General features: G+C 40.1%; 1 protein-coding gene across 2 annotated transcripts in view; it reads left to right on the forward strand.

Moving 5' to 3' along the window:
- Positions 1–469: 469 nt before the first annotated feature.
- The window catches only part of flrt1a (fibronectin leucine rich transmembrane protein 1a), a 49,657-nt gene continuing 34,480 nt past the window's right edge, over positions 470–15,646 (forward strand). The window contains exon 1 of one of the 2 annotated variants that reach the window (XM_065963219.1): positions 470–1,164. The gene's annotated coding sequence lies outside the window, so the exon portion shown is untranslated. The remainder of the gene's footprint in view (positions 1,165–15,646) is intronic. The other variant, XM_020643299.2, reaches the window with a different exon arrangement.

Raw genomic sequence — 15,646 nt, forward strand, 5'->3', positions numbered from 1 at the left:
AGCTGGTTGGAGTCTCAGTCCTCCCTCGGCTCGGATCCTCCCTCAGCGAGTCCACATCACTCCAGGGACGGGGAACAGATGTCCGACCGATTTGAGGACCACTTTGAGAACACACTCTGTTGTCAAGGCTTGGACTATCGGTGCCATGATTGGACAGAACCATAAGCTGACTGACATGCTGCACAGATCAGAGAGGAGCTCTAATTAAAAAAAAGAAGAAGGAAAAAAAACAAAACAACCCCAAAAAAACATCCATCAGTGTGACAAATAGGGAGAGAGAGTGAGGGCAAGTCGGAAAGTGTTCAAAATGCATATGCACAGAAACACTTCATGTAGATAGACAGATAGATCCCTTAGAAACAGGGGACCAGTTGAGTTTAAGAGGGACAGAGAGGAGGTAGAGCGATGATGAGAGGGTAACATTTGTGAAATATGCACTGTGTCTCTGTTATTCAAATGACATATAGAGGAAAAGCCTTCACAAATGTGCTCCAGCCTCCTCCTCCTCCTCCTATAATCCTCTTCATCCTTTACGCCTCACTCCTTCTCTCCTCCTCTTCTCTCCAGACTCATCCGGCAGATTGGACACATTTTTTTTTTCACCCTCTCTCTCGCTCTCTTTCAGTCTTTTTTTTTTTTTTTTACCCCCTCTCAGAAAATAAACCAAAGCGTCTCAGGGGCAATTTATTCAGCACAAATCGCGGATCTAGCAGAGAGGCAGCGGATTTCGCAAAAAGGTGCACGGATGAGCAAGCACGGACCGGTCCGGCGACTAATTGCCATTATAACAAGGCGCACAAGTTGGCCAGCGCGTCAGGCACGTTTTATTTCTTCGTATTAGCATGTAGCCAGTGCCGCAGCGGGGAGATAATCGGGCGGAGGGAGCAGTTACAGAGAGGAGACAGAGAGGGAGAGAGAAAGGAGCTGGCAGCACATGATCACACAGGCTATCCAGTCACACATCAACCGGGGCGTTCATAATCGCGCTGGCGACAACATATGGGAATACAACAAGGCAAGACTGTGGTCACACCTGCGCGTGGAGGACACCGGAGGACCCGTGCGGGCGGAAAAAAAGGGCGGCCAAATCTGCCGGACTGTGCATCACACACAGCCGAGAGAAAAAAAAAAGAAAGAAAGCGTGGAGGAAGCAGCATCCGGTAGGTGAGCTCTGATTGATGCGCGCGGACTGACAAGATGTTCTTCATCATCTGAGTCATCTCAAAAAGACAAAAAAAGACAAAAAAAGAATACTCGTTTAGTGTTTTTTTTTTTTTCCTGGCGTGTTATAGCCCAACAAGTAGTCTGTTTGGCACATATTGTGCGTGGTTCAGTGCAGGCAAAAAAAAAAAAAATCGAGGTCTGTCTGGGAAACAATGCAATGCCTCTTTGCAAAATGCCACACCATTCATAAAGAATGAGGGTTTCAGTCGCGTTTAGAAGCAGTTAATTCTGGTTCCGAGGCCCAGTCTGGATTTAAATGCAAACAAAGACAAAACAGTATCAAAGCCACATGGATTACAGCAGAGACAGAGGCAGATTTAGATTTTTTTTTTAAACCCAGCATATTTGAGCAACATCATGTAAGTTTAGTCGTCTAAACTATGAGTAGTGCATAAGAACGAGTCATAGTCTGCATTTTTAAAAATGATGTGAAGAAAAATGCATTTAAACTATCAAGAATCGGCGTCAAATCCCCCTTTCTGTTATTCTCGGGGTGTCAAAGTTGGTTAGGCGAGTCTAAACCTGAAATCCCACCTCCCCCACCTCCACTGCCAGATTCCCATTGACTTATCTGACTCTTGGACCGATTTACTGCATATATCACTCCTGCAGCACTGCCTCCCACCATGCATGCCCATTAAATTGTCATTAAGTCGGCGAAACAGTTGGATGCAATCTAGCTGAAATCAAAACAACATGAAATAAACCTAAAACATGTGAAATATGCATAAATATTGTGCTTCAGAGGATCATTCGGGGACGTGTAAGTGCACTCACTGATGTGGATGGAGTGAAAAAAATGCTTCCAGAAAGCAAAATGAGTCAAATTTTAATGCTTTTTTTTGCAGCATCTTGTTATGTGTCATCAGTTGAAGAAAAGCTTCTTCTTAACAGCAGCTATTTCAAACTATTTCAAACTGACTGTCTGGATATCAAGGGATTTTTCACAGGCTAGACACACTATACACTATATTCCCACTACAGCTCATTAAATAGTCCCCTGTGCTAAAAATCAGGATGAAGGTTCGAGGAATCTCTGGCTTAAGCCCACAGAGGGGCACTGAAACAAAACATGGTGATGAGGACACACATGAAAAAGCGAGCTGCAGAGGCTGGGGGACGTGCCTGCTGCAATAACTTGATCTAACCTGAGCGCATGGCACACACGGGCGAGAGACAAACAGATGGCATCTCCAAAGGATCTCATCTTGTGAAAGCGGGAAAGAGAGGTATTCTTGGACGGACTTCCCTGTGACTGGCTGGCAGTGAGGCCTGTGTCTGCCAGTAATGATGGCAGCCTAGTGAATGGGCTCGCTGATTACATTGCTCAGTCTTGTGACTTGTACCTTTTTTTTTTGCCTCCAGTAGGTCTGTTGGTGTGATGCTGATGCTGCAGAGTTGATTTGCATGGCTTCATTATACATCAATGAATAAGCCGGCCATTGGGATTTAAAAACTGGATGACCAGCTCATGCCAAACAATGCATACAGCCTCCTCCAGTCATTAACATGCTTATTGAATAGTGCAGCTTCGTTTGTAGATAAAGCTGGCTCATTGTACTGTTAGTGAGAGGTATTTATAGTAGTATGAGGGTCTTTGTGTGGCTTTGCAGCGTGCTATTTTTTTTATTTGTTGATTTGAAGTTAATCATGCAAAACCCAGATTAGAGCACAGAGGTTGTGGTTTATTTATGCGTCCAATACTATTTATTGCCTGTCAGCAGGCCTGTTGTATTTGTTTATGTTGCTGTCCAGTTCTTTCAGAGTGTATTTGCAGTGTTTCTACGACTGCAGGATTGAAGAGAAAAACATAAAATATTGGTCATTGGTCAGAAAAAATAGGTGGCATATTCGAATAGATACAAAAGTGAAAAACAAATGCAACAGCTGAAACATGCTGCAAAAGAAAAAAACTATCTGCAAAAAGCCATTCACAGCAAATGCACTGCAAGTACTTCAAAACATTACACACAAACCCAGAAGATAAATGCAACTGAAAAACACTGCATGATACATTGGAAGTGTCAGGACTGTAGGGGTGATGATTGGAACAGCTTAAGAGAGAGCGAGAGAGAGCAGGCAGAGATTTTTATTGCTCACTGTATTTGTTTTGGACTTTCACGTGTGTCTTTAAATCCGCATCTCTTCTGACTCTGCATCCTGTTCATCCCTCATCTAAAATCTTTTGGTCTGCAGCAGCACGCCCTTGTTGGCCACTTTACTAACATCTTCGCTGTGTACTAAGCACTATAATGTGTACGGAGCTACTTAATATTGCATTTCGCCTGTGGCTTTCTTTCAATAATGACCGTCTTACTTGAGTGTGTCTTACTTGGCAACCTGTAGCAGATCAAAGCCTCTTCTTGTTGCTGCCAGTGATAAGCCAGTCCCAAATCATTAGAGCCCGCTTTGACTGGCTGTGAATGAAAGGTAACATTCCTGACTGACTTATTGATGTTATTGATGTTTGACTGATGTCCAGCGCATTTTGTCTTGATTTCTGACAGATTAGTGTCAGCCTGTCACCTGACACCAGCAGGTTTTTTTTTTGTTGAAGGATCAAGAATACAAAATGATTATTTTTTGCCTAAATGTTTTCATATGAAGACTTTTCCCTTGGTGTTTAAGGTAAAAACACATATAGAGCTTATTTTGAACAGGCTGAAAACAGTAAAACAAGGGTCGTCAACCTATGTCTTCACTCATCGTTCTCCGTTTTACACCGCCTTATTCCGCTCATTGTTACCTTCCAAATGGTACACTTTCAGTCCAGTTTAACTTCCCTCAGCGGCAGCACTTCTCGCTCAAACCAAGAATATGTGAACTTCTTGTCTATAAAACATAATAGCGTAGCCATTATCTTCATGACAGCACAGTCATTACAGGAATGACAGCTTTCCCGCTCCCCATTGTTGCCATTAGAGTTGAAAAATTGATGGCTTGCAGAGACTGTGCTGGGCAGTAGGTGGAAACTTGTCAGAACAGACTGGAGGTGGACTGAACAGCAGGATTAAAACAGCTTATAAAAACAAGTTCAGATTGGTTTTGAAGGAAGTACCGGCATTCACTATACACTCAGACTGTTAATTGTGAGGTAAGTCATACCATGGACCCTGCAGGGTTACTTTCACTGTCATAGTAGTAAAACGCTGATAACAGAAATGCACCAGTAGGCCTACTATCCTCTAGAAGAAAAAAAGGGAATTATGCAAGCATTTATTCAGAAGACATGTATAAAACGTCTCTTCTTTATCAAACATGGAAACACTTTCTAAAGAGTACATAAAGTATATTGAAGTAAATCTTGACTAATGCATGACTCACACCCATTTTAATGCCTACGTGGGATGTGTCATGTTGACTGTTTCTCCCCATTACAGCTGATCAAGAGTATCTGACTTTATGTTCAAATTACATTGAACAGTAAGTTATCAGTCAATTAATGTTAATTTATACATACTTTATTAATGACTTGATATGTGGTCAAATTAGCTTGATACCAGCTCATATATGAATCATATTTCAGATCTTTGTATTTGCTCAGTCACTCTGATAGCAGAACAGCACACATTCACCTACGAAACGTAAAGGTTTGTGCATGTCAGATGCACATATAATGAAAAATAGAGACTTTTTTTTATTTATGTTAAACTTTTAAATGTAACAGGTTTTTTTTTTTTTTTAGGAGAAGTATTCCCATTAGAGATTAAACATCTATTTTATAAGAGAATCATCTGACAGAATAAACAGACCAACAACAAGCTAATATGACATCAGACAATATAATACAATAAGCAGCACTGAGCAGTAAAGCATCAGCACACACTCGTCAGATGATCCTTATTCTTGGTTTTAAAATCTTCAAAGATGATCAGATGCTCTGCTTTAAGGTGACTTTGTTTCTCAGACTAACATGAGGGAGCAAAACATTGAAAGCACTCTCAGAGACTAAATCAGTTTGTGATGAGCCCAATGCTCTGGAGAGTTTCAGGAATCAGTAGTGAACACAAATCATATCACGATTACAAAAACAGATGAACACATTTATAGGAAGGTATTAACATCGCTCAACAGCTGAACTATTAAATATGACCTGATCACAATAAGTAGTGACACGATGCATTTTGTTAATGAGAAACATCCTCCAAATCTTCACACGCCTGCACAATTTAAGCATGAATTGAATATATTTGAGTTATCCTGGTTGTAAGACGTTACAAGAAGCAACACCAAATTATGATTCAAAACATTATTTTGTATTTATATATGTATATTATATACGGTATATAAAACACACTTTTGGGTGATTTTTTGAAGCAAATATGTTTCATATTTTGAATGTTCCAGTTTAAAATGTGTTGATTTGTTTATTTTTTTCCCTTTAGAAATGAAAATGCTTGGGGAGTTTTAAAAATAATTTTGGCATCCGGATGGTTTGGTAAAAAAGTAATTTCAATTTTTGAAATTAATTGAATTAATTTGGTTGAATATTGAATTAATTTGATATTATATTGACTTTTAATATTCTGACGTTCTGACATAGATTAGTTTAATAATCGTTAAAATAAACTAAGCCATTGTGAAAGTAATTCTTATTTGCAGCCTCAATCTAAATGAATATTCTGTGGCAAATGTGTTGCTCAAGTTAATATCTTTAGGAGACAAATTAAACAAAGCTACAGATTTTGATTCATTGACCTTTTAATCTTTTTAGAGATCCAATTTCTGTAAAAACGTCCGTTGACATACATCCGTTTTTAAAGGAATTCATCATATTTTGAATGGATTTCGCCTCCCACTGTGTTTGCTGTTTTAATGAGAGCCGTTCTTGAGCCATTCGCGTTTTTGCAGCAGCAGGAGCAGAGACACAGTCTCTCTCTTCTCCAGTGAAAGCATCAGAGAGGAGAGAGAGGAGGAGGAAAGGAGGGAGGGAGGGAGGGAGGGAGTGCTTTCTGGAACCAGTGGGGCCTTTGGTGTTGGTACCCTTGCCACAGGCCTGCGCTGAGCTGGACAGCCTCTATCTTTGGCCATGACCACAAATTAATTAGTTATACATTTAGAGGGTAAACAGCACTTTGAACCACTGCTGACAAAAGTGAGGCTCATTGGATCCGTTTCAGTCAGCTGGCTGGGAGAGCAGAAAGGGGCAGCTTGTGACTGGATGTGGTATCTCTACCTCCAGTTAATGAAGCAACCGCATCTCACAATGTCGCCCTTTCTCTTTGCATGTTGTAAATTATTTCATTGTGATGGTAAGCACCTATTAACTGAATTTACATGCAAATGAACGTGTTGCATCATCTTCTTTGTGTGAGTTTTTGAGCAGCCATTAGTGTATTTCATTGGAGAAGAGTTGGCAACGCCGTCCTTCATGGATTTATCCAGACATTTATTGTAAACTTCCTGCCATCTTGTGCAGCAGACGCCTGAGTTTTATGGGTGCTATTTATTTGGCGGAGTGGGAAAGACGATATCAGCACATGCACAACCAAATCCTTCCAAGGCGAATAAAACACAGACATCAAATAGTTTCCAATTGTTCCTTAATTACTGTTGATTGTTGTAATACTAATTACCATCAAATATGAAATGCTAATCAATCATATTAACAACCACTCAATCACTTTTTACCCAATCTGGTAATCATTTAAAGAGTCAGTTTTGTGCAAGTAATTCATATAATAGAACAATTTTTGTACATCAGTGGCTCAAATACAATCATAACCAGCACTTAAAGCCAACCATTGCTTTGTATTGGTTTTATTTCTGCAACTAGCACGTCATTTAACAGTCAGTGAAGAAAAACACAAGTGCTGCGATGCATGAAATGGACATTCAAGTGTGCCTTTTTACATGCAATTTACAATAGTCAAACTGTAATGAAGTCAAGCTCTGAAAGTAAATTTAATGACCGTATGTTATTACACCTTTGACACTATCCAGGCTGTTCATTTGTGCTGATGCTCCTTTAAGTCCTGAAATAGGTTCTGTGTTAGCTGTTGAATCAACAATCACATATTTTACCTTCATAACCTTTGAATATGTAGTCCGTCTTTATTTCAACAGACTGAATCAAGTTCATGAACAGGAAATCAGTTCAGTTAGGTGTCATACGAAGAACAGGAATGCCAAGATCCTCGAGTTTATGAAGAATCGAAAAAATACGACATTGCTTCAAAATCACTCAGTCAGACAATACAGGAGAAATATCTGTGTCATTCTTCTGAATCTGAACAAGGCCAATGACTGGTTTTTCACATCTCTATCACTAAAGATAGTATCAGTCTAAACTGGCCGGGTCGTTTGACGTAGTTTGGATAGATTCATGGTGATGTTGGAACAGAGTGCGATTGAGCGGCATAATTCACATTAGGTTGCTTCGGAGTCGCTGTAGCCTGCAGCTGGACAAAATGCGTGTTCATGAGGAGCCTAGATCAGTGATTTCCCACCCATGGGTGCTCAAATACCAGAGGGTATGTTGATACACACGCTAAGGGGTTTGAAAAGCGAGAGTGTGGAGTAGCTCAGTCTTTCAATTAAATTTGATGTTACGATATTTCCTCATTTGAAATCCAATACCTAGATAATGCGAGTGAGATCTAAAAAGCAAGCGACATAGAAGAACAGTGAGGACGAAACAGCATGAAGGAGAAATGTTTGAACAGATTGCTGTGCTTAATGTTATAAATTAAGAGTTAACATTCAGTGAATTGTCAATTCAGTTAAAAGTCCTTAATGAAGGGTTCAATGTTGGGTCAATACAGGGGTCAGCAACCTTTCCCATCATAAGAGCCACTTTTGCCCGCAGCTCCCCCTAAAGAATCTGTATGAAGCCGCAATTCGAAACTTTCAATGAAGCTTATGCAGCTTCACATTCACATTACTAATCGATCTAAATAAGCATTTCATGATATCGCTCTTTTTAAAGGTTTATTTTTGGGCTTCCCACGCCTGTAGAGACAGGACAGTGGTCAGAGCCATAAATCAGTGAGCGAGAGAGAGAGAGAGAGAGAGAGAGAGAGAGAGAGTGGGGAATGACATACGGGAAAGGAGCCCCAGGTTGGACCTGAACCTTGGCCGCCCGCCTGGAGGACCGCAGCACATGGGGCACGCGCTAACCACTAGACTACCGGCGTCCCATTCCTTGATATCTTTAACCACATTACATGCAACAACTCTTCAGCAGGTGATTTTCCTCCATCACACGCTGCTGTATGTCTGTCTGTAGAACATACAGAAATAAGGAGGGATCAGACACATATCGGCGCTTATCAAACAACACAACCGACTATCTTGATGAAGAAAAATATTCTACATGATATTATTTAACAGCTTTTTTTTTTTGGGGGGGGGGGGGCGTTTTGTGCCTTTATTGGAGAGATAGGAAAGTGAATAGAGTTGGAAATCAGAGAGAGAGAGAGAGAGAAAGCGTAATGACGTGCAGGAAAGGAGCCACAGGCTTATCAGGGTTGGGCAGAGTGAAATGCGTGATTGGTTGAGTGACTGAGAGAGATCGAATGGGAGTGGAAGATGTGGCAGGGATGTTGAGAATCTGACAGCATGATTATATTCAACATCATATAAGGGGCTAAATTCAAAACCACCAGGGTTAAAGCAACACCCTCCAGATTCACCCTGCATCTCAGAGCTCTGAGATCCAATGCTCTGATATTTTATGAAATGTTTCTTTCACATACGCCCGGTCTGCGAATGGCTTGTCTTACGATTTCCTGAGCTGCCACTGAACTTGCAGCAGTCGCAGAGTTTAATGGAGTATTAATCTGTTTCTGAAACATACCTTTTGCTCCGCTCAGCGTTCCCCAGCAGTGCAGCAATCTCTCTCGATTGTTCTCTCACAAAATGCATTGTGCTTGTTTTGGAAGTGTCTCTTAAATTACTTTTTAGTGCTTTAAAGATTTCTGGCAACAGATTGGCTACCTAGTCTGGAAAGAGGCTGTTGCCCACAGTGTTGCTGAGGCAAAATATTATGAAGCACATTGACATTAAAGAAGATAGATATTAAAAAGAGTAGAAGCCTAATAATATAATGAAGGGCTGCACACACTTAGAGAATTTGAAACACTTGGAAACAACCATAATAAATGAAAATCAAATGTGGAAAAAAGAAAATTGCCTTTTTTTTTTTTTTTGCAAAGCCACAAGGAGCTGACTGGTGAGAGCAACAGGGTGCCGACCCTCGACTTAATATACAGGCTCTAGCTGATACTAGAAGTATTCTGATTAATCAGCCTCCTCAAACAGTAATGGATACACTTATTATACAAGTAGGCCTAGAGTAGTAACAATGCTATGCTTAATGAATAAGCAGATAAAGATACTGTATCAACAACTAAAGTAGCACTTAATGCAGGCTGAATATAACGAAAAAGAAACCTGCTAGAAAAACAAAAAGAGCATCAAAAAAGTGGGCAAGATATAAGCTATAAGGCAAAGAACAAAAAAACAAAGGGCCTTTAATAAAACCTCTGCGTGACTCAGGGTCTCTCCTCTCTTCCCTCCATCCCTTGAAGATGGTTGTCATATATTGCGCAGGAGGTGCGAGATGTGTGCTCAGTTGGGCACAGCTCACTTTGGCACGGGCGCTCAGATGACACACTCGGGCTATTGTTGTGCACACCAGGCAGCTGGTCAGACGTGTATCTGGCCCCTAAACTTTCCTCTGTTGAGATAAGTTCATACACAGTCAGCGTAGAGAAACACTCCCTCTCTAATTAAAAGTCAAAAGCTATCGTCCTCCGCACTTTAATAATAAACCGATATTGATCCATTAAGGTCATCAAAATTTAGAGTTTTTTTTAAATAGAAGTTATACAACTGCATTCTGAAAAATAGTGTGTTGGTCTCTACCATCCATAGCAAAACAATAAAACAGGATTATTACTTTTATTGATCATTACATTTGAATTGGGCAATAAGGTCAGCATGTTTTACTCGTGTGTGATAATTAATGAGTAGAGAAACATCATAAGCAGGTTCTTTAAAAGTCGATAATAAAAAAGAGGCTAAAGGAAGGGGGAAGCGTTTTAACTTCTGATATCAACGGGTCAATCCAAAATTGGAACCCTTGCGCTGCGCCTGAGCTGAAGTAAATAAATCATTGGTTAAATGTAAATGCATGTTATCTGGCTGAACTGGCAAAGTCGGCTAATGGATAACTGTTGAAATGGATAAGTAAGACTTTTAGGCAAAGATTATCAAGTTTGTTAAAATTGTATATTAAAAAGAATCTGGTTAAAAAAATGGATACAAACAATAGAATAATGTTCAAATAATAATCTAAATGTGAACACCTTTTGGCTGAAAGTGATAAGATGTAAGATGGTACACTAAATGCACTGTGGGACTAACATGGAGAACTAGAAATAGAGACCAAGCTTAAGGTACTGGATAAATGTATATATATGTTGCTAAAATGATTTGATAAACAGTGCAAATATAAAGCAAAAAATAGTAATGGATGAATGCTTGAATAGTAAGCTTTTAGTAATGGATAAAGAGTAGTTAACTGTTTAGCAAGTAGGCTAGATACATATTTAAGCTGAAGAACAGAGTTCATACTCAATGTCTTTGAGTTGAACATTTAATTTTCCCTTCAATATTTCGGAGATTTTTAAAATGACATCCTGTGAAACCAAACACATGGAAAATGATTGGCGGTTAATGGGTGGACTATTAGAGTTCATCTAATCAGGAAACCTTACATGTATTGTAAGTAACCCGGTATTGTAGACGAACCTGCTGTAGCTCAACTCTATACATAGACACTCCTACAGATCATATCCAATCACGGGCTTTGGTAAATATGTAAAAGTTGTGAGGTGTAAGCTTACATCCTGAAACTGAATGTAATCCAGTGCAGGTGCAAAGAAGAGGGATCATTATTTTCATGATATCGCCATAAAGAGGAGACAGGAACCGCTCGCACTCCCCTGCTATGCTTCAGTCTTGCTGTGTGTGCAGTGCATATCATTCCATGATTATATCAGCAGTGATGCTGACGTATCAATTTACTGTGGTTTCAGGCCAAAGAAACATAGCTTCCTGCATTCATTTTGTCTCAATGAGTATTTGAGAAGAAACCGCTCCATTTTTTTGTCTTTGAGAAACACGACGCAGGTTTAAGGTTGTGAGTGCCTTACTTTGATTTAGCATGCAGAGCAACCTGTTCATCCTTAGATGTAAGCCCCATGCAGATGAAAGCTGCTGGGTCATCATTGCATCGATGCATGCTGTCCAACATACAATATAGTTTTTACTTTTAAAAGCAGTATCCTCTCCTAGAGTCCCTGAACTGAATGTTGAATAACAATCGCTGTGCGAACAGACATCAATAGCTTGCAGCTGCCTATGTGAGTGCACTGAGATGGAATAAAATCACAATTCTTCTATCTCAAAAGGGCCTCTGTTGCTCTACTACAGGCAATTTTATTTCCTCCTTCATACATTACACTGCTGGAGACTGAAAGAACAAACCAAGTTCTCACTCGATTTTCATTTGTCCTTTATTGTAGGAACAGGATTTGAGTACAGTGATGCAGGTGATATAACGTTGGGGATATTCAATACAGTTATTAAAAAAATACAAACAGTCTACCTGCTTCTTAGAGCACACTTTTCCCTTTGGAAATACCAGTGTGTTTGAAATGTGAATCTTAATTAGTTTTTTCCTGCCTGTAGAATTTATTAATCTGAAACACATTTTAAATGATATATCTCATAACACAAAATGGAACAAGACCCATTGTATTTCAAAACATAACGCTTGAGTATAATGAAAATACAGCTTTGAAGATGAGTCATCCTTGTTTATGTACATGCTGAAATGGATTCGTGAATAATTGTTCATGTCATGTTGCTTCAACAAATCTCGTTGTACGTAGGCGAGCTTGCTTGAAACATGCCGACTGTTATCTGCATGAATGGTTTAGAAAAATATCCCAGTCGTTATATTTTGGAAAACTGCGTGAATGTGAAAGCTGAATGAAGAAAGAGTTCATGTTAAGTCTTTAGATGAGACGGGAAGCTTTCTGAGGAACAGCAGTTTTGACATTTGTTTACACTAAAGTCTGTTAATCGAGCACAATCCACAGAGTGTGACTTTTTTATGATTAAGTGGTCTGTTAAACTGCTGGTGTTCTCTATAAATCACAGAAAAGTCAAGTTTTATGTCTCATGAAAAGAATGTTTGGTTTGAAAACACGTTTCCGGATTTTCATGTATGTATATTGAATCAGTGGAGCTGCAGATTGCTGCTCAGTTGTAATTTGTACGGGCCAAAGATTAAATATTAATGTTTCCCATGAGGTGGAATACGAGCAAGTTATATCTACGTGTGTCGTGCCCAGTCGTGTAACATGAAAGACTTCAAGGAGTGTATTAATCTATAAAATGTGCTGCAGCAGCGAGGAAGAACATCAAGGAACTGTATGTCAAATCCGATGTATAGGATGTGCTGATACACACTTTTTTCAACCAAAAAATGTAACACATGCTGCTCACACGTTTTCTCGAGTAACTAAGCTGGAACGGTCTCTCTGCAGCGCTGTGGCTTCAGCTTGATTGATGGTCCCAAAGTCATCGAGAGAAGTCATGACATTAGATTTAGTACAGTGTGTGGTTAGTGCTGCGGGCTCCATTATGGGTTCACAGCAGTCGTCATTCATCAGACAGAAGCAGAAAACAAGCTTTTCTTTAAAATGGACTGTCCTTTTCTCTGCTGTCTGCTGGTAATTGCATTTTACTTCTCTATGGAACGAGACGTTGCATCTTCGAAAATCTGATTGACTCCAGTTGATCCTCACAAATCAACATGGCAGAATCTATCATTCCTTTTGATTATACCTCTATATTTTAAAGCACAGTATGCACGGAAGTATGCGCACAAAAAACAAGCTGTTTTTTATGGTCGACTATTTTTTATTCCAAAGGGCCAGCTCCCATGGGACAGCTCGATCTTAGACCCTAAGCTTCAAAATATGACAATCTAGGTTCCACCCAAGCGGCAACCTCCAGTCTTGAAAAATGAAGCCAATAAGGAAGTGCAGCTTGAGGCTGGCTCCAGGAGCCCCGAAAGTCACAAACACATCACAGCCAAAAAAGCAATTTTGTCAGCAGAAATTAACATGTTAACAACCTGGTTCAAATAAACAAAATAATATTTTTTTTCAGATGGCTCCGTTTTGATTTAATGAATGATCCAAAGTTAGGCACGTAGCTGACGTGATTGACAAGTGGACATGATGTAACAGTGTGTCATAAGGCTTACAACCCGCCTCAGCTCCAGCTCTTAGACTGTCGTTAGCTTGACTGAAAGTTAGGCTGAGACAGGATTTCCAGCATTGCGGCTGCTGCCAATGAGCCTTTGGAGCCCCCTGTTGTAAACAGATGGGTGACATCACTCAGGCGTCGCCCATTAATATTAAAAGTATGGTTCCACCTATAGCAAGTTTGGTATGTCAGGGCTACACAGTCAAGTTTGCGCCACCTTCATTTTCACATGATATGTAATCACATTTAATGACACAAAACAGTCCAGTTTTATTTAGTTTTGGCACAAAAACAATTTGTTAGTATAAGAAAAAAGATCATGTTTAGGGGTTAGTTGAGTACAAATGTACACAAAGTAGTTATTTAACTAACATATAATATAACTAATGCACTGTATAGGACCAAAGATGTCTGCCTATACACAATATATTATTTTAAGCTGTATCAGAGGTCAACTAAGGGAGTGTTATTTGAGTCTCAGGGATACTTGTAGGAGCTTAACATATGGACATGTGTGAAGGTCATTTTGCAACGACTAGACAAAGGTGACAATGTGATTAAAAAGCAGACATAACACACTTTGTGCTTGGTGGATTTAGCCATTTCAATTCAATTTCAATTCCGTGTGTAATATGTTGCAAATTAAACCCACAATAAGCCAATCTCATGTTGTCCGTTGTCGTGTGTCCTGTGGTTTCTTATTCATGTTACAGAAATGGTCACAACAGTTTGGTATGTTTTTAGAGAGCACTGACCCTCGATGACACTGGCTCCACTATTTTTTGGTCATGTCAGGCTGGTGAACCACAATCTTGGCAGCAACTACAGCCTTTGTGGCTTTCTTGGGTATTTTGCCTCCAGCTGTCCTGACTGTGCCATCTGAGTAAGAAATGTAAGAACTCTTTACTTCTTGTGAAAACAGGGTCAAAGAGGCATATAAGACCGTAGTCCCTGATCCAACAGAGCGTTAGACAAACATGGTCAGTCGCACTTTCTGCCTGACAGTAGTTGAAGATGGATGCTTACTGTTGGAAACTTTTATAATACTCAGAGGTGACCAGACTTGGGTCAGTAAGTTGAATAGAGCCTGGAAAGACTATTGGTTAAATAACTGAGCCCAAGAGGAGAATGTTCAGAATTGAGGTGATGACATGAAAGATATACTTTTCTGTTTGACACGTCATTTCTTCTTTGCCAGTCTTCAATGAATACTTCTGTGTGATACCTTTCACTGATGAGATGTTAGATTAGTTTGGGTAATTTAAAAGAAGTCAACATTGAATTACGGCTCCAGTCATATGTTGATTTACCTTTCCATGGCACCTGTACCTTTACCCCAAGTGGACCTTTGTGCTCTTTATACAACTACACCTGCCTTGAAGACAGGGTCCACAAACTATGGTAAATGGGTATACCTACAGCTACACATTTTGACAAGCTGACATATTTAATGACTTGAGAGTGAGAATATTTGGTCTGGTTGATACCATGGAAAACCCTAGAGTGCACTCATTGAGCTAATGCATTAAGAATCCCAGTGTTGTGGCCTGCATACTTAGTGATTTTGCCATAAACATGACAAATGGTTTGTCATTTTCCTCCTCAGATCACTCTCTTTCTCTACCCTCTCTCCCTCGCTCTCTCTTTCTTCCCCTTACGCATTGTTTTCTCCTTTTTCTCTTTTATGTCGACCTCTCTCATCTTTTGGAGCCATGTTTTGTGGTATCATCAGAGAGACAAACGAGAAACAAGAGAGAAAAAAATGCCTCGGGGCTCTTGTCCTCACATCATCATCACTCCCTTTATCTCCCCCATCCTTTTCTTCCCCCCTCGTTTTCTCCCCTGCATCTTTCTGTCTTCCTGAGTGACAGCTGGCAGCCAGTAGGGTACAGTGGGCATGCCAACCCAAGTGCAGATTTTTGCCAACTGACTTGGGAAAATACACATTTTTAACGTGACTGACTCATGCGTGCTGTTGCTGCCCTTTTTCTGGATCGCTCAGACGCTCGATGCAGTGCACATTACACTGGCTGCTGCCCACAGAGCTTTGTGGTCATTAAAACATGCAACAGTACCTTCACAGACGGCCCGTAAATGAATCCAGAGGGACGCACTCGAGGCAGAGGCCACACAG

This window comes from Labrus bergylta, chromosome 14 (assembly GCF_963930695.1).
Source record: "Labrus bergylta chromosome 14, fLabBer1.1, whole genome shotgun sequence".
Classification (NCBI taxonomy): domain Eukaryota; kingdom Metazoa; phylum Chordata; class Actinopteri; order Labriformes; family Labridae; genus Labrus; species Labrus bergylta.